Source organism: Aquila chrysaetos, chromosome 9 (assembly GCF_900496995.4).
Source record: "Aquila chrysaetos chrysaetos chromosome 9, bAquChr1.4, whole genome shotgun sequence".
Classification (NCBI taxonomy): Eukaryota; Metazoa; Chordata; class Aves; order Accipitriformes; family Accipitridae; genus Aquila; species Aquila chrysaetos.
This window is the reverse complement of record NC_044012.1, coordinates 44,328,936-44,351,655: the sequence shown is the minus strand read 5'-3', so window position 1 is coordinate 44,351,655 and position 22,720 is coordinate 44,328,936. Positions and strand designations below refer to the sequence as shown.

Genomic DNA, 22,720 nt, shown 5'->3' with positions numbered 1-22,720 from the left:
TAATAACTGGTGTGCAAGCTGAAACGTAAAAACGTCTCAATGTCAAGACTCTTGCAGGTAACTAATGTGGTTTCAATTTTTTAAAGAGGATCCTATGTAAGGCTCAGGAAACTACAGACTGGTAGCACATCTGTAGCAAGCTAATTGATAGAAATTGTAATATAAAAGAGGATCCATGGATAAATAAAGTATAATGGGGAAGAGTCCATGCAATTCTGTAAAGGGAAATCATGCTTTACAGCCTAGTGTAGCTCTTTGAAGAAGTCAATAGACATGGGGATAAGGGAAATCCAGCTGATAGTGTATTTGCATTTCTAAAGGCATTTTACAAAGTCTTTCACCAAAAAAATCTTAAAGTTAAGCTACCATGTAATGAGAGGGAAAGTCCTCATACGAATAGATAATTGTTTAAAACATACAAAACACAGGTTGGTAATTAAATTATCAACATTCACAGGTAAGGGTGGTAGCAACGGAAATTAGCTTAGTGAATTAAATTAGTGAAAAAAATGTTAGATTATTATGACAACAAAAGACAGTGTGTCAGCAAGCATATCCACGATGCAAGCACCTGCTGACCACTTTGTGCCGTTCTGATCCCCAACTCAAAAAGGATACACCAGAACTTGAAAAAAAACAGAAAAGGGCAGCATATGTGATGAAATTGATTCACAGATGTGTGAAAGGGATTTCTGTTCAATGAACAGCCACATACACTATGAGTCTTCATCCTGAAAGAAAGATACCTGGCTGGGGGAAGGGGAAGGAAGAGGTGGGTTAGAAAACTACAAGAGCATGAGATGAAGGGAATGGCCAAGTAAGGAATAATTGTAATAACTGTAATAATTGTAATAATTGTTCATTTTGTCTTCCATAGCCAGTTACACTCAGCTATCGGATGGCAGGTTAAAAACAAACAGAAGGAAGGAGGTTCTCCATATAATACAGACATGTCCTGGTTTTGGCTGGAATAAATTTACTTTCTTAGTAGCTGGTATAGTGCTGTGTTTTGGATTTAGAATGAGAAGAATGTTGATAACACACTGACGTTTTAGTTGTTGCTAAGCAGTGTCTATACTAAGTCAAGGACTTTTCAGCTTTTCATACTGCCCTGCCAGCGGTGGCTGGGAGTGCACAAGAAACTGGGAGGGGACACAGCCAGGACAGCTGACCCAAAGGAGCCAAAGGGGCATTCCATACTGTATTACATCATGCCCAGTATATAAACTGGGGAGACATTCGGAGTGATAGTGTTTGTTTTCCCAAGTAACCATTAGGTGTGCTGGAGCCCTGCTTTCCTGGAGATGGCTGAGCACCTGCCTGCCAATGGGAAGTGGGGAATAAGTTCTTTGTTTTGCTTTGCTTGCGCACAGGGCTTTTGCTTTCCCTGTTAAACTGTCTTTATCTCAACCCACGAGTTTTCTCACTTTTACTCTTCCAATTCTCTGCCCCATCCCACTGGGAGAGAGTGAGTGATTGGCTGTGTGGGACTGAGTTACCAGCTGGGGTTAAACCACAACAAGAGGTACTCTGTGAAATTTGCCACAGGTAGTTGTGCATGAAGGAAGGCCTACTTTTGTTCAAAATGAGATTGGGCAGGTTCATGCTCCACTGAGGGCTGTGAAATACTAAGGTACCACTGTTTTGGGTTTGTGTGTCAGGGGTTTGGTTGCGGCGGAGGGGGCTGCAGGGCCGGCTCCTGTGAGAAGCTGCTAGAAGCTTCCCCGGCTCCAAGTCGGACCTGCCGCTGGCCAAGGCCAAGTCCATGTCCATCAGCGATGGCAGTAGCACCTCTGGGAGAACAGATTTAAGAAGGGGAAACCTGCAGCGGGAACCTGCAGCAGGGCAGGAGATTGGAATGTGAGAGAAACCCCTGTGCAGATACCAAGGTCAGTGAAGAAGGAGGGGGAGGAGATGCATCAGAGGAGGGGATGCCCCTGCAGCCCATGGTGAGATGGCAGGCTGTCCCCCTGCAGCCCATGGAGGTGAATGGTGGAGGAGATGCTCACCTGCCACCCATGGAAGACCCATCCCGGAGGAGGTGGATGCCCCCGAAGATGGACTCCATGGGAAAGCCCACGCTGGAGCAGTCTGTGCCTGAAGGACTGCAGCCCGTGGGAAGGACCCATGCCCAAGAAGTTCATGGAAAACTGTGTCCTGTGGGGGGGACCCCACGCTGGAGCAGGAGAAGACTGAGGAGTCCTTCCTGAGAAGGAAGGAGCGGCAGAGACAAGGTGTGATGAACTGACCCCAACCCCCATTCCCCGTCCCCCTGCGCCACTGGCGGGGAGGAGGGAGAGAAACTGGGAGCAGAGTTGAGCTGGGAAGGAAGGAGGGGTGGGGGAAGGTGTTTTAACATTTGGTTTTACTTCTCATTATCCTTTTTTTTGATTTGTTTAGTAATATATTAAATTGATTTTGGGTTTTCTCCAAGTTGAGTCTGTTTTATGCCCGTGACCATAAGTGGCAAGTGATCCCTCCCTGTCCTTGTCTCGACCCACGAGCTTTTCTTTATTTTTTCTCCTCCACATCCCACCACAGAGGGGGAGGAACAGGCAAGCGGCCTCGTGGTGCTTTGTTGCTGGCTGAGCTCAAACCACGACAACCACCATTGTCTCAGTAGTTCTAGAGCTGCAGGTAAGCAGAGGCTTGCTCCACTGTTACACCTGTTTCTTTGCATCCATCGAACCCCCACTAGGAAAGAAATCACTCACTGTCAGACCATTCTGAAATACTCATGTCCTTGTAGTAGGTGATTATCAGCAGCAAACGATGCCCTTCAGAGCAGGTTTACCTGTTGTCACTGTCAAAATCAAGTCTGCAGTGAACCAAGTATTTGTACCCAGTACACACTGTTACCTTTTTGCTCTCTTTTGTGGGTCCAGGTTTTTGACACAATACCTGTTATCCAACAAGCTGAGGAGTTTAAACGTAGGGGAAGGAGGTGTCTGCCACATAAATATATGGCAAAACACTGAGGAAAATGCCTTGCAACAGCCTTACTGATCACACTTTTCTGCAACAGTCATGTAACAGCAAAGATTTGAGGATTTCCAGCAGGTCCTTTACAGACAAGTTGCTTGACATAAGAATCTGCTTGGAGACAAATCCTCCAAGTGGATACTAGTTCAACAACACCTTGTAAACTGTCTTTAATGCTTTCCATAATATGGAGTAGAAAAAGCTTTAGATCAAGACATTTGAGTCAAATCTATTTACGATGCTCTCATCTCCTTTAAGGCAAAATTACCCATAGCAGCTTGGAGTCCATAGAGAATAAATGGCTACATCACACCAAAGAAATGATCTCCACCAGCTATGATGGACTAACCTTTATTGTTTGAATCCTCTGCTTCAGAACTTCCTTTGGTTGCCTGCCAAGTTCAGGAAGGAGTAATCTTCTCTTGATTCATAACCTGGCTCCTGAGAGTATATCCTTTCCTTCTCACTTCCTCTGACACACTGGAGGCTGGGCAGAGAGACACATGCAAGCAAGTAAGTTTGGCAGTAAACCTGCTCTAAGATTGCACTTAGAGCAGCATTAACAACTTTTATTTCAAAGTTCAGCATTTCTTGCTCTCAGGTTCAGGGTAAAAATCTTTGCCATGAAGCTTGTTGGAATCTTCCCTGAAATTTTAACTCTGGCCACTCTTGGGTTGCTTTTTTCCCCCTTCTCCTGATCTGTAGGTTGTAGTCCACACCTAAGGACCATAGGAAAATAGCTCACAAGAATCTCCCAGCTACAGAGGGGACCTAGAACATTAGCCAGTCCTCTCATCTGCCCTGATCTCTTCCTGGAGTCCAAGCTAGCTGTGGCTTTTGTTTCCTTGCTTTGGAGTACTGGGCAATGTTGCATGGTCTGTGAAGGAGTATGTGATCGGAGCATGCCAAGGACCCTTCTCAACCAATACACAGTTGCTGAGACAACAGGAATTGGCCCTTTGAGTCAAACTCTGGTTTCAGCCAACTCCCTGTCAGTAACAAAGAGCAGATCAATGGAAGCTCTTGTTCCAAGTTATGTGATCATTAAAGACATATTAGTATCTGCTGATCATTTTATCCCTTTTAATTCCCACAAGAATTCTTAATGAGGAAGAATTTCTAAATCAAGAGATTAATATGCAATACAAATTGCATATTAAAGCCCTGCAAGTGATACTGGTAATCTTGGCCAGTATTCTCCTGTTGAGACTGGACATTTCTGGCAATTGCTGCCTCCAAACCAGCCCTAGAGTGTCCCAGAGGTAGGTTTGTCTTATTTTATCATTAAGTACCTCAGCACGATGAAGTATGAACCGGTTCAAAAAGATACATCAAAAATTTTGGCAAGCGTGAAGAGAAGTCAGGCACCTGTGACAACCTTCTGTACAACATCATGACAAACCATCAGAGTGGCCCATTAGCATCACTATTACTACATCAGCAATGGGTGCAGTTTTGTGAGGTTACGCAGAAACCCTTGCTGAGGAGTATAACCCTCTGTGCTACCTGCTGTACAAGCACTCAACACAAAAATTACCTCTTTCCCACTCAATATACAAGATTTCACTGTGACCTACCCAGTGCAATGATAAAAAGACTTGTGTGTGATCTTCAGATAGATAAACAAGGGATTAGTTAGTTATTTTACATCTTACAAGGCAATGGTGGCACTAATGTTGGAATAGTGCATTTAGTCAAGTGAAAAATTGAAGATAGTACAGTGAACAGCAATACAATTATTTGAAGGCTGGAAAATGAGTTTTTATGAAACACTGAAGGAATTCAATACATTCTGACTATCAAAAAAAATAGACAAGACTGAGAAATGACTTGCTATATGGTGTGTAAACAGCCTCTGAAGGAAGGAAATTAAAATATGCTCTGCAAAGTACCAGAGGAAGTGACCATCAGCTGGAAGGTAAAGTTGCACAAATTCAAATTAGAAACAAAAGTATTAACAATTGGGAGAGTCTCCTGATGGGCCAGAAGTACAGACCTCACCTCATCAAATAAAATCTGGATTCTGTTCTGGATAATGCTTTGGTTAAACACAAGTTATCAGGCTCATTCCACAGCTAACTCTAAGAAAATCTCTCAGTACATAAAATCAGACTAAATACCTTAATGGTTCTTTCAAGCCAAAAGCTATGCATTTTATATCAAAATGTTATCTTCAAGGAATACCAACATAGCTCATTCAAGCATACAGCACTTAGAAAATGCCAGAACTGGAGTATTATTCTATATAACATTGTCACAGTCCTCTTGAGCACATGCATGAGCTTTAACAAGATGATCGCTCTGTTGTTTCTTTCCCACACTGTTGCTTTTTTCCCCAGATCTTTTTTTTGTTCTTCGAGGGCAGTGACAGGTTTGCCGCTGCTGCAGGGAGCCAGGGCCGTGCTGCTTAAAGTCTGCCACTGCCTATTCCTCTGGCAGCATCTGCAGTTTCTGCCCAATGGGAAATCCTAGTATTTCAACTTCTGTTTTGTCTCATTTGGGATCCGAGTTTTAAAGGGGAATTTTGAATGAAATATTGCAGAATCACATGAACCCCACACACAGAAACGTTTTGGATGTGGCTGATGGAAGTAAACTTTCCAGCATTCCTGCTGCAGAACATTTCTTTCCATTTGGTTGAACTATCCAAAAATATTTCTCACCATTCAGTTCAACATAACTGAATTTTCTGTTTTTTTCACTATCTTGTGGAGGCTGAAGAACATTGTCTTCTGTGCAGCACAGCTTGTAGGGGAGAATGAGGAACAACACTCCATCACCATAAGCAGTAATCGTACTATAAAAGAGAAATGTAACTTTATAATAAGCGAGTCAAATGCAATTATTTGGGAAGTAAATATTTCTTTCAGCCAAAAATATTTTCTCCAGCCAGAGACTTCGACTTTGTGGAAATAACCCTTGAGGTGAGATTTATCTACCCTCACTTACTGGCGCATCTAAAGTTAGATGCTTAATGCTGAGGTGCTCATCCTAGGATTTCTCACTGCTAAACAGCCAATCGTTTTCAAAACAGCCACTCTATTAGGTCTCAGGAGCCCCTGTATGAATGTATTTCCTATGCTCTCTGTAACATAACTTGTTTCATTGCCAAAATATGGCAAACTACCTCATCTTTACATAAAATGGAGCAAAGGCATGTGGTCTCCAAAGACAGAATTTAAGTAGAATTGGCTAGATCCACTTGACACTGGCTGTGAAGGGACCCTGTGGAGACCAGGTCAAGACAAAGCTGATTTGCAGATGTTTAATGCAAGAGGTGACGTTCATAGAAGGTGGGCACTGAAAAAGCTTAATAACAGGTTGAGGGATGCTCCCTGAGCATCGTCTGGGAACTCTGCGGCAGCAGCAGGAGAGGAGTCTGGCCCTCCACAGTAAAAGTCCCCCACCATGACCCCAAAATATCCACCATCTGTCTTGCTCACTCACCCAGCTTCCAGCTTCTGCAAAAATAAGGCTGCAGGGTTTTATTTTATGAAATTATGGGATTCACTTGTGACAGTGAATCCAAAATTACTCATCTAACTGTCAGCTATTTGCCTCGGGCTCCCTTATTCTACGTGGAGAGAAGCAGGCACGTTAAGGGTAAGACAATCAGATCTGGTTTTGATACCTATTTTAAGGTGAAATGAATCCTGCCGTAAACCCCACTGGCTCTATCACCTACCTGTCTGCTGACTATAAGCACCTACAGTAAGATTAAGCCTGTGCAGGTAGGTACTTCTGCAAGGGCAAAAGTAGTAACCACACAGCTACAAACATCAGTATGACTTGCTCTGGAAACATAGATAACTAAAAACATCTAAGTGCTCAAGAAAGTCATGTCAGAGAATCAAAATGTAAACCAAACACTAGTTGACACTTTGGATTATTTTTACTTCAATACTTATGTGTGTATCACTTCCCCCTTGATAAAATGAAGGCATTAGTACCGATTCACCCCTCAGCTGTATTGTGAAGATATATTCATTAAATTTTGTAAAGAAGGAAGATTCTATGGCGAAGCACAAGAGAAAAACCTGGTAAGAAATTAATAATTCTGTATTCAGTGCTGTATGCAGTAAATAATGCATTGAGCCACACACTAAATGATGAGACTAAATGAAATATTGAAGAGTTGCTCTTTCAGCGAGCAAGTCTATTCTGTGCACTGAATGAGGCAGGGATTTTGTCTAAAGAGAAGAATTGATCACATATTTAAGACTGTATTACAATGCATACACACAGGAAGACTAAATGAAGATTTTAGAGATATCCTTAAATCTGAAGCTTCCTAATTTTTGAGTGCTTGACTTTGTAACCTTGAAAATGGTTTAGTAAAATATTATTGGGGTTGGTTTTTTTTTTGCTGTTATTTCCCTGATTTGTTTGAATTTTTTGAGTAGGCATCAGACACCTGTTTTACAGATGGTAGCAGAGACAGGTAATCCCTAGCTGGGACCTGAAGGACAGCTCAAAAACTTGAGCTAGCTGGGGAGTACATAAAATCGGACAAGACAGTGACGTAGGTCAGACAGGAGAATTGATCTTATTCTTTATATTACATATGGACAACTTTTCTGTCTACCCTAGTCCAATATCAGTGACAAATAGAGGTTTGAAAGCCACCAGAATCATAGCACGGAACAACCCAAATTCTTAATCACATATACACTTGCTTTTTGTCTTAAATATATATATAGCCCTGTTTCCAACAGTAGACAAAGCCTGACATGCCGTAAGACTGATTTTTTTCTCTGTAGTTCTGTAGGCATCAGGGCTTCAGGATATGCTCATTTTTAAAACAAGTGCAAGGCTAATGCTTGTTTGGGATTGTAGAACTAACACATTAGGTGGGCTCAGTACTAATCTGAATGCAATTTATATGAATAACCAGCCAGGGAACTACACATTCTCCTGCCTTCACCTTCCAAGGTAATAAACGCTCTTACATGGCTCAGATATTGCTCTTCATTTTTTAAGATAAATAAAGGTTTATGAAGAAACATCAGTTTTACATGAAAAACTCTATTTTTTCTTTAACTTTTGTCATTATTGTATTTGCACTTCAAATTTGCATTAAGCCCCTGCATTTCCATACCATGGCACATTACTCATCCTCCCACACATCTCATGTGCAGTCAGAAAAGCAAGTATCCTCTCTGTCTTCTGCATTTCTCCTCCTCTCTCCCTTCTGCATTTTCCCTTGTTCTCCTTTGCGTGCTTGCTCATCTCCCAGTTCTTACCCCATTCTTCATTGCCTTCCTCCTTCCCATTCTGATCCTCTACAGTCACCAGGCAAGCCCACAATGCTGAATACTTGGACACATATCCATTGCTTCCTGGCTGCCGCTTGATCCCACTTGGAAAGCTCTGTGATGTCGCAGCATTGGCTGCATCCAAGATGTATGAAGAGATGCTGGTGTTAAAGAAAGAGGACAAAGAAAGAGGAGTGGTTGTTTTTCCTCTTGAGCCTTTAGAGGTCTTAGGTGTGCATAGGTGTCCTGCCCTTCCTCCCTCCAGCTACTTTGCCATCTCACCTATTTTCACCTGCCCTTTCTTGCTGAGCTGTAAGGACCATGCTGGCCTCCACAGGGTTATTATTCCACTAGGATGATGTGAAGTCAGGCTCTGGGATGTACCTGGAGAGACTGATCCATGGCCCACAGAGGAGGCAGCAAACACCATCGGATGGATGCTACCCACCACCTCTTCCTATTTCAGCGACATGGCTGAGCCAGGAAGTGACATCAACATTGTCAGTTTGCTGCTCCTTGCTTTCTGCTCCTCATCCCAGATTCCCCAAACATCCACATACTGGTTCATCTCGACATTGTGCTGTCATCTCCCCCTCAGGGATGTCTGTGCATATCCCTTCTGTACCACCACAGGGGCATGGTCTCAGTCACCCGTTACAGAAACAAAGCTCTGCAGGGCCTCATCATCCTTGAGGTGATGTGTAGGGAAAGATGTTTTAGTGGTTAGGAAATTAGCATGATATTCAGCAGCATGAGTGCATTTCTTCTCCACATCAAAAATATCTCCTATAACCCTGGACAAAGAGATTCAAGCAAGACTCATTAAAGAGCCATATCTTTTCCAGAGACCACAAAGGGATGTGAGCAAATAATCTGACCTAGCTGCTGAGTTGCTAAATGGGTAAAACGAGGTAAAAGGAATCATAAAATCATAGAACCGTTTAGGTTGGAAAAGACCTTTAAGATCATCAAGTCCAACTGTTAACCTAGCACTGCCAAGTCCACCACTAAACCATGTCCCTAAGTGACACATCTACATGTCTTTTAAATACCTCCAGGAATGGTGACTCAACCACTTCCCTGGGCAGCCTGTTCCAATGCTTGACAACCCTTTCAGTGAATAAATTTTTCCTAATATCCAAAATAAACCACCCTTGGCACAACTTGAGGCCGTTTCCTCTCGTCCTATCACTTGTTACTTGGGACAAGAGACCGACCCCCACCTGGCTACAACCTCCTTTCAGGTAGTTGTAGAGCGCGATAAGGTCTCCCCTCAGCCTCCTTTTCTCCAGGCTAAACAACCCCAGTTCCCTCAGCCGCTCCTCATAAGACTTGTGCTCGAGACCCTTCACCAGCTTCGTTGCCCTTCTCTGGACACGCTCCAGCACCTCAATGTCTTTCTTGTAGTGAGGGGCCCAAAACTGAACACGTTATTCAAGGTGCAGCCTCACCAGTGCTGAGTACAGGGGGACGATCACTGCCCTGCTCCTGCTGGCCACACTATTTCTGATACAGGCCGGGATGTCGTTGGCCTTCTTGGCCACCTGGGCACACTGCCGGCTCATATTCAGCTGGCTGTCAACCAACACCCCCAGGTCCTTTTCTGCCAGGCAGTTTTCCAGCCACTCTTCCCCAAGCCTGTAGCATTGCACAGGGCTGCTGTGACCCATGTGCAGGACCCAACACTGAGCCGTGTTGAACCTCATACAGTTGGCCTTGGCCCATCGATCCAGCCTGTCCAGATCCCTCTGTAGAGCCTTCCTACCCTGGAGCTGATCAACACTCCCACCCAACTTGGTGTCATCCACAAACTTACTGAGGGTGCACTCGATCCCATCATCCAGACCATTGATAAAGATATAAAAGAGAACTGGCCCCAAAACTGAGCCCTGGGGAACACCACTTGTGACCGGCCACCAACTGGACTGAACTCCATTCACCACAAATATATAACCCTTGACATTACTGTGTCTCAGTTTCCCACTCCATGGAAACAAGTTTTATAGCTCTGCTATGGTGGAGCAGTGGAAGGTCAGCTGTGAGGTACCCTGCTCCTGTACGCAGCAGGCCAGACCAAGATAGATGATCCCCACTGAAATACATAACCATTAATTTAAAAAAGAAAAATATCACATATTCATTATTTTTCCTATCATGTTTCTCTTCCAATACACATTCATAAATAGAAATGAAAGAACAACTAATGTGCCTTTAGTTACTGTGTTTGTCTGTTTTCCAATCATAATTCATGACCTGCTTCAACAAACAGGAGGACAAACATGTTTGCTTTTGATAAATTAAAATGGTTTGGTGCCTTTCTTTATTACATTCCTTTCTTTCTTTTTTTTTTTTCCTCTTCTGTGGTGTTTTCCTTACAGTGATTCTCTTTGCTTGCTCTACTTCCATGGCCACATACTCAGTCTAATCCTGGCTGGTGTCTGTTACACCACAGTAGTAGTGTCAGAGTTACTCCCCTGCAGTGGAGTCACACTGAGATCATAATCTAGCATTTAGCATCTGAAAATGAGCAAGACTTTATAAACACAAGCACAACTGGCAGGAAGAATGGGAGCCTGTGATGAACCAAAGGGAGAAAGGAAGAAAGATCTCCACCTGTGATGTTCAGACAGGCTGGACAGACCACCTACCAGAGACTCAACGGCATGAATCATCCAGCAGCTGAATAACCCTCCAAAACCCTCAATGCAAAACCACCTGTCAAATGATCTGAGCAAGAACCCCACGTCATGCAAAGCAGATTGGGACACAGGTGTATGGCATGGGCAGGGTCCAATGCCTTGGCTGAGTGATTCAGACTAACGGGAGGCATGTTGTAGGTCAGGAGCTGGGTCTCCAGTGCTCAGAGGCTTTGTGTGCAAGGGGTAGAAGAGCCTGGGGTGATCAGTATTCAACATGGAAAGAGCATTTATTGGAGATTTTATCTTGAATAGAGACAGAGGAAATGATCTGCATCGTGGGTGCTCAGGATGGGATTAATTTCTCCTAATTTAAACTGTCTGTCAGGAAGACAGCTAAACTAGTCTGTTGACTGCCTTGAGATCAAGGAGGGAAACAGGCATTTTTACGACGCGAGCCAACTGTTTCAGATGCCTCCTTTAGGATGAGCTCCAAAGCCCGCAGCTCTTACCATGTCTCCGCTGGCCAGAGTGACTCCCTAGGAGACATCTGTACTTAGTGGGGTGAGTCCCATCCTCAGGTCGCCACGCAAAGGCAGCTCACAGGAACTGTGAGGCTTTCTAATCAAGTAGGTGGACCAACATGATTTCACTCCTGACTGTTCTAGATGGACGCAAGATGAAGTCTGGATTCAGAGTCTGTTGGAGCCCCACACTAATTGCTCCACCAAGTCTGGAGCAGTGGTGTATAGAAAAATCACTAGTTCCAAAGTGTAAGACAGAAAACTGGACACCCTTCCTTGCCAAAAATTTCTGTGTTAGACTGTTCTTCTTGCATCAGGAAGTTATTTTTTATTAAGCAGGTGTAATTCCGGAACCATTTCTTCAGTAAGATTAATCTCGCAGAGCAAGATGAAAATACAGTCTTCTCCTGTAGCTGGAATTTGCATTGGCTGCAGCTGATAACTGGTGACAAGAATAAAGTGAATCATTTACAGGAGAGTATGGAAGTACAGGAAGAAGACTTAAGAAAACCATGTGGTGAGAGTAATTACTTTCTACCTGCCAATGGCAAAGTACCAAGCCTGTCTTGTCATGGTCCAGGTCTTCAGCAGTCAAGACTGACACTGAGGAGAGTGGTACTGTAGGGGTAGTAATGACAGTAGATGCCACCCAGAACTATGAACCCCAGGTGTAGCAACTCCTGGACTAGTGGCTAGATCCAAGCATGAGGCTGGGTGCAGGTAGGCTGAACTTGTGAAGGAACTGTATTGATACACCTAAGCTCTCTTAGAAATTAAAAGCTGTTGACAAAATGCCTAAAGCAAGGGTATACAGACATCCCAACAAGTATGCGTGCCCCACATTCTGTAAATATTTTCCTGATGTTTGTGAGCTCTTAAGATTCAGCATCCAGGACACTTTCCAAGATGATCAAAAGCCCACATATAGTAAAGACAACTCTATTTGAGGCAACACCCCAAAAGTGATACAGACCTGAGGAACAGTAGCAGCTACATATCACAGCAGAAGGCCACAGGCCAGCATTAAGGCAGGCTGCAGCATTTGCTCCTAGAATCCTGGCAAACTCAGGAGAACACTGTGCTCTGCTAGGCAAGGAAATCTACGAGCCCCTCCTTGGAGCAGAGCAATTTAACGAGCTGCCTTTGGGAAGAGCATTGATTGTAAATCAGTAGGAAGCACCACAGAGAGAGGAAATTGCTAAGTGCACCCAAGTGACTGCAGCACATGTTACTGCAACTCCAGCACTGCGCTGCAAGTCTGAGAGGGCCGGGAAAGTTACCATGCAGAGGGTTTCCAAGTAGAAGCATTGTGTGCACACATGGAAGGATATAACGAGTGCACTTTATATCACAGGCAGCATGAGGAGATTTTGCAGTTCATGAACTGTCAAGTCTGGCCTGTGGAAAGCACCTGAGCAGACTTGTTCACTCTCAGAAGCAGAAACTGCTTGGGCAGGTCAGCTCATGGCTCTAGATATGTGAGTTGGTTCTGGAGGACACTCAGTAATGACCGCATCTGTAGCTGATGAGCTGAAATAGGGACAGAATAGGTCTGATGTGCAAGGTGTGAACATGCTGCATTAAAGCACATCCATTTTTTGCTGGAACATTCCTCTACTGGATAATGCTCACTTCTTTAAATCAACATTTTTGGGGGGCATATCAGCTTCAGCAAAATTGCCATTGTTTTCTCAGGTCTGAGATAGCATTTTTGCACTGAGAAAAGTTTGTACTGTGGAATTACTAATGGCACAGTAGTTAGAACACTCATGCAAATTAGAAAGGCTCCAAGGCCAAATCCTTGCTACAACTTTGATCACTGGCCTGGAACTCAAGAAAATTCACAGGTCTCTGAAGCAGAAACAAAACAACTCAACCCAAAGTGGGACTCAGCATAAGACGCTGCTCCCTGATACCACAAACCAACAAGAGCAAGCAGGGAAGAAAGCAAAGAGCCGTTTAGGAAGGTAAAGTGACTGGAAGCTACCCCTTCCTGCCAGTTCAAGACTCATCTTTGCAGAGGACAAGCAGAAGACACAAACGGGGACTGAGGGGTTGGCCAGGTGAGGCTCTGCTCACCAGGCTTGCTGTACAGCAGAGGAGCCATCAGCTTTGCCCCACTGTTAGGAGACCCCAGGAAGAATTTTGCATCAAGCAGTACCCCTGGCCCTGAGGTCTCAGCGTACAAGGGAGTAGATACAGGACTGATCACCATGCACAGGGAAAACATAAGTGCATGCCATCAGAGGAAAGAGCACAGATTGATGGAGGAAGCAGAGGCCCTAGGAAGCCTGTGTATGCATGGTTGTACTGTTAGCTATAGGGCTCACTACCACAGCTCTCTGCTGGGGACAAGGCCAGGGGAACACTGTTCTCAGCAGAGTTAAGAGGAAGAGATATTGTCTTCCAGGAACCACCATGACCTTACCAAACACCAGTGAGACTCTCACTACCAGTCATCAACTTAGGCAGGATAGAAAATAGTCCATTTTTTTTATGAAAAAGAGAAAAATAAATCACAATGGCAACAAACACACTCACATCTCTAACATATGATTACGTTTCAAATGTAATTACGAATGTTTCCAGAGCGTGCAGATGTATTTAGTCTCACAAAGCAGAGCTAATTTATTCATAAGCAGATCTGCAAGGCTGCCCAGGCAGAATCCACTCCATATTCAAGGGGATTATTAAATTGGTGGGTGTGAAGGGTTTCTTTGCAAGAGTCTCCAGTGCATAGATACAGCAGGCAGCCAAATGAGAGAAAGACAAGAACGACAGGCAAGACAGGCAGGCAAGAGGGCCGATTTGCATGACGAAAAAATTATCACAGTGACAGCCCCAAACTGGCAGCATTTCAGGAGGGAGAATGGCTGCACAACACTGTAAGACAAACCTCTCTAGAAACAGGGAAGCAGCCCTGCAGGGACTGATACCTTGGCAGGGTACATCCATGCTCTCAGTTGGGCTGTGGTCTCTAATTTCTGGGATGTCTGGCAGGTGTTCCTGCTGGAGCCCCTCCGGTACATCTTGGAAGCCACCCAGAAACATAAAACCAGTGGAGACTCAGCATCTCCAGGCAAGCTCATTCTGCCTCCCCTATGCTGCTTGGACTGCCTGCAAAAAAAGAGTGAGCTGAGAGGTGATAAGGAGCTTTTTAAACTGCATCTTGGCAGTTCCTGACCCTGTGCATGTTCCTAATCTGCTCCAGTCATCAGTGATTTCAGGTGACTTGGCTGATTTCGCATTGGGGCAGAATAATGGAAACATTTGATGGTGCAGGAGAAATAAATGTAGAGTTGCTGATTGGCCCCTGCTGACTGTTTGCTCACCGAGTCAGGGCCAACTGCAAGCTGATGAGAAGATGCTCCTTTCTGTCTTCCAGCTCTTAGTTGCTGCTTCCCTGCTAAGCCCCAGTGGCAGCTGTACGCTGATCCCTGATCTGAGCACAGTGGCAGCAAGTGGTGATAGAGGCTATGGGACCTGGCCAAGGCAAAACATAACCTCAGCAGTCCCAGACAGCTTGTTCAGAGGGGCTTTTGTCCCACCAATCTCAAACATCGAGCTGTAAAGGGACGGGAAGCTTATATTTTCTTGGTTTTACACATGAATGCAAGAAAAATCAGTAATTTTTTCTTTGCCCTTTCCTTTCATTTTCCCCCTTTTTCCACTTGCAGCTTCTTGAAACTTTCTTAACTTTGGAAAAGTGACAGAGCTGAAAAAGAAAAGTGAATTTGTCACAGTGTCACTTTCATGAATTGGAAACATTTGTAAAGTTACAAAGTAGAAAAGGGGGAAAAAGGGCAAAAATCACACTTCATATTCTTCATGAAAGGGAGGAAGGAAAAAAAAGAAAAACCCAAACCCAATGTGGCATGTGTTGAAAATATATCTTGTCAAAACAAGTGGCAGAGTGGAAAAACGGATCTAGCCCAAATTTCTCAAGGGAGAAACAACTTCTCTATTTCCTTCTTTCTCATAAAACCATTTCTCCATTTCCCAGAGCTCTTTGGTCAGCTTAGACTGACAGTCCCTCCACATGCTGCCCATGCCCCTGGAGTAGGAAGGAGGAAGCAAAATCAGGATCTGCCCATGACTGCAGAGCTGTGGTGAAACCAGGCAGATCTGCAGCTCAAAAAATGTGACTTTCTGACAGCCCAGGTGGACAGAGGAGGGACTATAGTGCTACCTGATGGAGGGCAGATGGGAATCATTTGTATGTGATGTAAGAGGCATTGCGGAGTGTCACCTTTTGATGAAATACTGCTAAAAGTCAGTGCCCCACGCTTGCAGTCCCGAGTGGCAAAAGAGCTGTGTTTGACATGTATGAGATAAAGAACCCCTCAAGGCAGCAGGGCCTCCAAGCAAGGGAGAAAGGAAAGAGATGTCATGCTAAGTGTTTTTTCTCTTGCAGTAAACACAAAGCAATAGTTTTATGTTCCCCGAGTGCCTCTGCAAATGTGGACCACTGTAAGGACAAGCTGTGCTGGACAGCCAGTAGCACTGGATTCACGACAGTATTGCAGCTGCGAAAGCTGGTTGTGTTAAGGCTGCTGTGAGCAGGAGTCTGGACCCAGCCCTGTGGTGCCTGATGATGGGCGCAGAATCAGGCTGTCCCTTTAGAAGTGATAGGTTGGAAAGCTTCTGGAAATGGAACACCTTTTAAGGTGCAGCAGAAACCAAGGACCAAACTCTCCAGAGCCCTATATAGAGCTAGCAGAGCACAACCAGGGTAGGAGGGGAGGGACCAGTCACCTTGGAAAGCACACACAGATATGGGAGCAGGGTTGGAAGATCGGTGCAAGTGCAGCACAGTGTTATCCACTGCTGATTCATCAAGCATGCTGATATTTTAGTGTTTCTTCCTTATCTACGCAAGTAAGTTCTCTTTCTTTAAATCCCCTTTACACCCTTGCTGGAGAGGGGAGAGTTAAATGGTCTTGACCACATGGCTTTAATTTCTATTGGACCCCAAAAGACAGTGCTTTTTCATGCCAAGCAGCAGAGAGGGTACAAGCCTCCACATGAGCCCCTCATGGTACTGGGTGTGCTCAGATGGGAGGCCATCCCGCTTCCCCTCGGCTTTCCCAACATCTCCTAGGGATGTACTTGCTCAGCTGATCTGCCACGGAGACCTGAATTAGGCACACATTTACTTTGCCAAGCGACTGAGCAAAAGTTCCTGGGGAAAACTCTGCTATCTCTGAAGTTATTAGACTAATTAGAACAGTGATTATTTGCATGCTCTCCACTTTGGCTGAACACTGGAACTAAGCCTATGTCTTAATTTGCCCTCCCTGAGTAACACAGGAAAGCAGTCTAGAAAAACACAGCCCCTTTCTGGCTGGCACAGCAGCTCACTTATACTAATACACACACATACAGGTGAAATCTCCCCTTAGTCTGGGAATTCTGGAAGCACAAGGGTTTTTGTGGTTCAAGTGAACGTATGTGCAGTAAGTAGAGCAAGTATTGGGCAGTCAGCAAACGCTCCAAGAACTGCATCTTCCAGGCAAGTCCTGGTGGGTTTTCATTCCTTACAATGTAGAATGTGTTGCCATGAGAATGAGCCCACAAGGAGATGGCCAGGAGGGCAGCACTGGGCAGAGAAACAGCTGCACAAAGCTCTGGGATATGACAGCCCCAGGATGCTGTCACCTGGCGTCCTTGTGCTAAAAGGACAAGTGAAATTATTTCTGAGTCTCTAATTTCTGCAGGAAATACCAGTGCTGTGGAGTGTGCTGGGTCCCCTTTGCTGTTTGCTTTTTAAGAACATTCAGATGAGCACCCAAGTGCACACAAAAGTGAATTTTCAAATCACCCACTTAAATATTCATGAGGCTGTATATTCAACTGCATCAAATAGGGGTATCTATGCTGGAAGTGCTTGTGCAGCCATCCGGTCAGGGAGAAAGCCACCACCAGCCAGCTTATCTGACCAGCCACAGCTCACTGATGTAGCTCAGAATGGCAAGTGGTTTGGAAAACTGCTGGTGGCTGATAAATAGGAATTAGAGGAGGTGATGAATTTGTGGAATAATTTTCACTAATGGACACATCTGAAGGATTTGCCACCTCTTTCCTTACATTCCAAGAGTAGAGAAGGTGGCTGTGTTTTTCACATCTATTGTTCATATAGGCTCCATTCACTCAGTTTCATGCATTGAAATGGCTAAAGCTTGCCCTAAACTTCAAAAAAGCTATTTGGCTTTCTTGGCTCCAGTTTTCAAGAGTGACTTATGATTTCAGAAGTGACTGCAGTTAAACAGGGAACATGCAAAACTGCCTGTTTTGTAGAGATATGGGTTGGCTTCTGACAAACATTGTCTCTGTCAAGGTAACAAGGTCTCTGTCTGAGTGCTGAGGCATGCAAGTCTGCAGTCACATTTGAAAATTTGGTTGGGGTTTTGTGGAGTTTTTTGCATTACTGTTTGGCCATAGTCTCTGCCTGCCACCCTGATTTATACCTGGAATTACAGTAAGGTAACTGCACAGTCCCATGTCACGCACATGGTGCTTGTGGCCTGTAAAGAAGTCACAGAGCTGCTTGCACACTCATGTAAAAAACATCTCTTTGGTCACTGAAATATTATCTTTTGTGCTGCTTTCTCATGATGCAAAAGTACAGGTGAGCACAGCAGCCAAACATGAGCAGCATTCACTGATGCTTACTGCATCCTACTGCACTATTACTGGCATCAGAGAAGCATCCAAAATACTGCAGTTCTGCTTCCTTTAATTTTGTAAGCTGTGTGCTCTGAGCCAATCCCAACTGCAAAAGTGTCTGGATCTTTTCAGCAAAGCGAGGAGAAAAATTAATGAGTTGACTTGCAGCTCTCAGCCTTGAAGTAATTGTGTATGACATGCAGACCCCACCTTGCACAGCCCTGACTCCCCAGAAGGAGAAGGCAATAATATTACTTTTCAATTTGATCTTGACTGCCATTAATTGATTTCAGAGCTCTGGCCTTTCACTCTGCTTGAGCTGCTAACTAACCCAATCAAGCTCTGGCTGCTAGTTACAGTCGACCTGGTGGGGATAATTACATTAATACAGCTGTCAGACTCTGAAGGGACATGGCACAACTTCAGAAATGTTTGAAAGCCTTCTGAATAGCAGGCATTGGAGCCCAAACTCAAAGCAAGTCCATGAACTGTGACCACTTTTCTTGAAGTCTGGCAAAAACCGTTTTAAGCAAAGCAAGTTGTTAGACTGGAGTCTAAGCTGTCCCATGGTGATGAGCAAGGGAAGGCCAGAGAGGAATAACAAGCATCCTCAGGTCTGCTCATCTTTTTGTGTTTGGAGATGCTCAGAGGCCTGAATTTCAGGCTTCCTTCATTTCATATGTATGGTGCATCATCCACACACAAACAAAAAAAAAAAAAAAAAAATCTGTGAGAAAGGTAGGGCAGGAAAACAACCAAGACTGCCAGAGCTACAATTTCAGGGTATCACATAATAGATATCCAGGGAGCACGCAATTCACAACACCATGTAACACACCCAAGAAGAGAAACTCGAAGACCACAAAGCGGTTGTGTCCACTAGGAAAAGAAAGGGGAGGCCAAAGGTATGTCCAACATCTTAATCCCAGATGCAGAAAGCCAAACAAATAGGCAAACAAAAATTAACAAGGTTCCCCATCAGTCACAGAGGAAAATTATTTCCTGACCTGAATTTTGATCAACAAAACCTTGAGCACATGAGCCACATCCATCACAACCATCTGCAAGATTCCTCAGTTTCCTAGGAGCACAAGCACACTATGACTACGTTTCCATCCTTTGTTTTTGGCCATCTCCAACGCTCCAGCTCTACAAAGTGGGTATTTCCTATTTGTTAGAATAAGGGCAGCTCTTAACCACTCCATCTCTCTCTCAGTGCTGCAGAAGCAAAATGCAGCATCCTCAGCTCTGTTTTACAGATGGGGAAAGTAAGACACATCAGATGGATGCGACCCCGAGAGAAGTGGAAGGCTCAAGAACAGAGCCCATGTTTCTCATCTTCTAACAGCTCCGCTTGAAGGACAAAAGCTCACCCTTTGTTAGTGAAAGACAATAACATCCCCAGAAATTTGTGAGAGTTTCTGCTCTCAAGAGGGAGGTTCTCTTTTACAAAGCCATTGTCATCCCCCAAACATACATCTACACTGCACTTGTAAGTTCACACTTGTTTTAACAGGGACCTTCAGTTGTTTCCACTACCCTTGCACATGTTTACACGTAATGTCTATATTACACAGTCCAGTGCAGTGTAAAACCGCTGAGCTAACACAGGTACCAGAAGCTGCTTGGTTTCTCAGAAGAGTAAATTAGCTTCTGTAGAGCTCCCTCATGTAGCACTGTGCTAAACATGTTAAGGTATTTCTTGTTTAATTAAGGCTTTTAGCAATAAAGCTTGTGAAGGATTAGGAATAAAAAGCAATTAGGCTCTTGAGAGACCTAGCTACTAGTTTTCTTAACTTCCATGATATATGCATAAGAGTACTTGACAGCAGAAAAAAGGGTAGGACCTCAGATGCAAGAGAGAAATGTTTTATCTCTAAGACAGGGCACACATTTCTGTTAATAGAATAAAATTAATTGACCTTGTAGTGATTTATTTGATATTTTGGAATAGAAGTATATGGAGTAATAAAAATGTTCTGGCATCAGGCGTATCTATAAGACACTAGTGAAGCTTGCCAACACTTTGTGTGGTATTGGGGTGGGGGTGTGCAACAGCCTCAGTGCTCCAGGTGCTCTGTGGCACATATAAGTTGTGGACATCGTTTCCAGATACATATGCAGACAGGGTGGCTTAGGCGTAAAAATAACATGTTTGAGAGTCAGAAAAGGAGCTGTTTCCAGACAATGAAACTGCTGTTCTCTAAGCTTTAAAAATTGCATCTGTTAGGTTGTTTGTTATCTTTCAGAAGACAATCACCAAGAAAATCCACATGGCTTATATCTAATGTTTCCCATAATAGCCTTAAAAACTTCCAAGGTATTTGACTGGCCTACCTACCTGGTGGTCCAAAACCTAGACTGCTTTTAGTCCCCTGACCTCATTTATAGCTAACTTACATAGCTTCACTTCAAGTGGCAAACGTCCACCAGCACAGCTGAGCTTCAAGCGATGAGGGCTATTTTGATCAGTGTGCTGCACACAGGGTACTTGCTGCCGTCTAGGTCACCGCCACATGCCACCAGCACCAAGATCTGACCTCAGACATTTTCCTGAAAGCAGAAAACATTGTGTCACTACAGTGTTACACCCATTGCAGACTCCTAACACCAGACTTATCCCTGTAATTATACTGCAGATGCCTGTGCTGTGAATCTGCAGTCTAATTTCCAGTGACGTGGGGAATCACCAGAGAAATAAGAGATCTCTTTGAAACAGACATTAGGGGATCGTTGCCCTCTCTAGAAGAACGGTGGACTCTGCTTTCCCTGGGCAGCTGGAAGCACATCACTCCCCAGTGGGGCAATCAGCAAGGAAGTGCTCTTGAAAAGCACAAAATGACTAGACACATTGGCATGGAAAGCCTCTACCAAAGAGGCCCAAGCAAGACTGGTCAACAACAAGGGCACAACAACCTCCAGAATATTGCCTTTCAAAGCCAATCCTCAAGGGAAGTGCCTCACCCTTCTTCAAAAAAACCTACAACTGCACCCTGGGCAGCTGCATACCGTAGCAGCACAGCTTCTCAGGAACCCCTGGGCAAAGACATGCAGAAGAATTACAAACAGCTCCACTAGATGTGCCCACTGGGCAACGTCTTCCATCTCTGCAGCGCCCCAGCCAAGGGAGCAGGTGACAAAGGGACAGACTGAGATTTATCCAAGAGAGACTAGTGGGCATGGCAGCACCCCTGCATAGTTCACTGTGGGCCCAGGCTGGAAAGACAGACTCAGGATACAAGGTCTCTTCAAGTATTTATGCCTCTGAGAGCCTACCAGCAGTTGTCAAACATCACAGATTGTCTCTGGGATAAAGCTTTTGGGTAGGTACCTTTTAGGAGTCTCAGGCTCCTACCTGGGAATGCAGTTCCATCTAAAAAACTCTGGCAACTGCCTGGGAGGTCAAGTGGGCTGTTTCCTGCAATGGGATCTACGCTCCAGGGGAGGAAAGCTATGCTGAGTTTCTACCTGGGAGAAACCCTCAGCAGCTTCATAGGAGGAATTTCATGCAGACACAAATCTACTTGGGGGTCCCTTTGGCAGCGTTCTGGACAGCCCCTCAGAAATGGAGCTACCTTTATGCCAACAAAAAAACAGCTCAGGCAGCTGGCTCCTAAGCACCCTAGTCAGCTACCTGCAATCAGAAGCAAAAAAACCCTGGGCAGTGACTCTTCATTGGAGTCTACATCTCTACAGTGAGAAACCAGGCTGCGAACTGGTGTAAGTACTTTGCAGACGCAGAGGGTGAACACTTCATCCCCGAGGATGCAAAACAACTTGTGGAACTACCTCTGAGGAGTTCCTGGTGTACAACTGGGATGCCAGCTCCCCCCCAGATGAGGCAAGTCGATTTGTGCTGCTAGCCTGGAGGAGACCCAGACAACCACCTGGCACAGGGACTTCTTCCCACCAGAGGCAAACCGCTTTTGGTTTCTGCCAGGGGGGAGTCCCAGGTGGCTAAATGCAGCTGGAGCTTCCTCCTGAAGGAAGCATGATGTCTGGGGTCTCTACAGAGAAGGACTGCCAGCTGCTACCTCAGACTGGTGCCGCTTTCAGCACAGCAGGTACCTGAGGGGATTCCCGGGCGGATCCTGGAGGAGACACCTCCCACCCTGAAGAGGCAAACCGGCTTCGGCAAGTACCTGGTCGGCGTCTCGGGCGGCTCCCAGCAGCGGCAAATTCACTCAGGTCCCGCCTTGGTATGAGACGCCCAGGCGGGCTTTCATCCCTCAGCACGTCCCACCGCAGGCAGCCACGACGGCAGCGGGAGACCGTGCTCTTCGAGACGACGCTGGCTGGGAAGCATCAGGGTTTTCCTATCCCCTTACCGACCCACGGGAATCGGAGGGATCCGGGAAACGCCAGGCAGGGGCTGGAATCGGCTCCCCCCGCCCCCAGCTCGCTGCCGCCCCGGCCAGCGGCGAGACAGCAAGACCGACCTTCCCGCCACAGCCTCCCCGGGCCTCCGCCTCCTCCTGAGAGCAGCGCTGGGATTGGGTAGCGCATGCGCAGCTCTGATTGGCGGCAGCTGATTGGCTGATGCTGTGCCTGCGGGGGAAGGTTCTGGGCTGTTGGGTGGGGCACGCTGCGGGTGAAGAGGGTGTCATGGCGGCGGGTGAGGCGAGCCTCAGCTGCGGCTCGTTGGGGGCTGGCCTGC

General features: G+C 45.3%; 1 long non-coding RNA gene across 1 annotated transcript in view; it reads right to left on the bottom strand.

Annotated features, from left to right (window-relative positions):
* The window catches only part of LOC115346603, a 62,232-nt gene extending 39,748 nt beyond the window's left edge, over positions 1-22,484 (bottom strand). Inside the window, exons 1-3 of the long non-coding RNA XR_003925178.1 lie at positions 22,206-22,484; positions 20,464-20,616; positions 3,332-3,469 (exon numbers count right to left, since the gene is read on the bottom strand). This is a non-coding gene — a long non-coding RNA (uncharacterized LOC115346603). The remainder of the gene's footprint in view (positions 1-3,331; positions 3,470-20,463; positions 20,617-22,205) is intronic.
* Between the last annotated feature and the right edge of the window lie 236 nt (positions 22,485-22,720).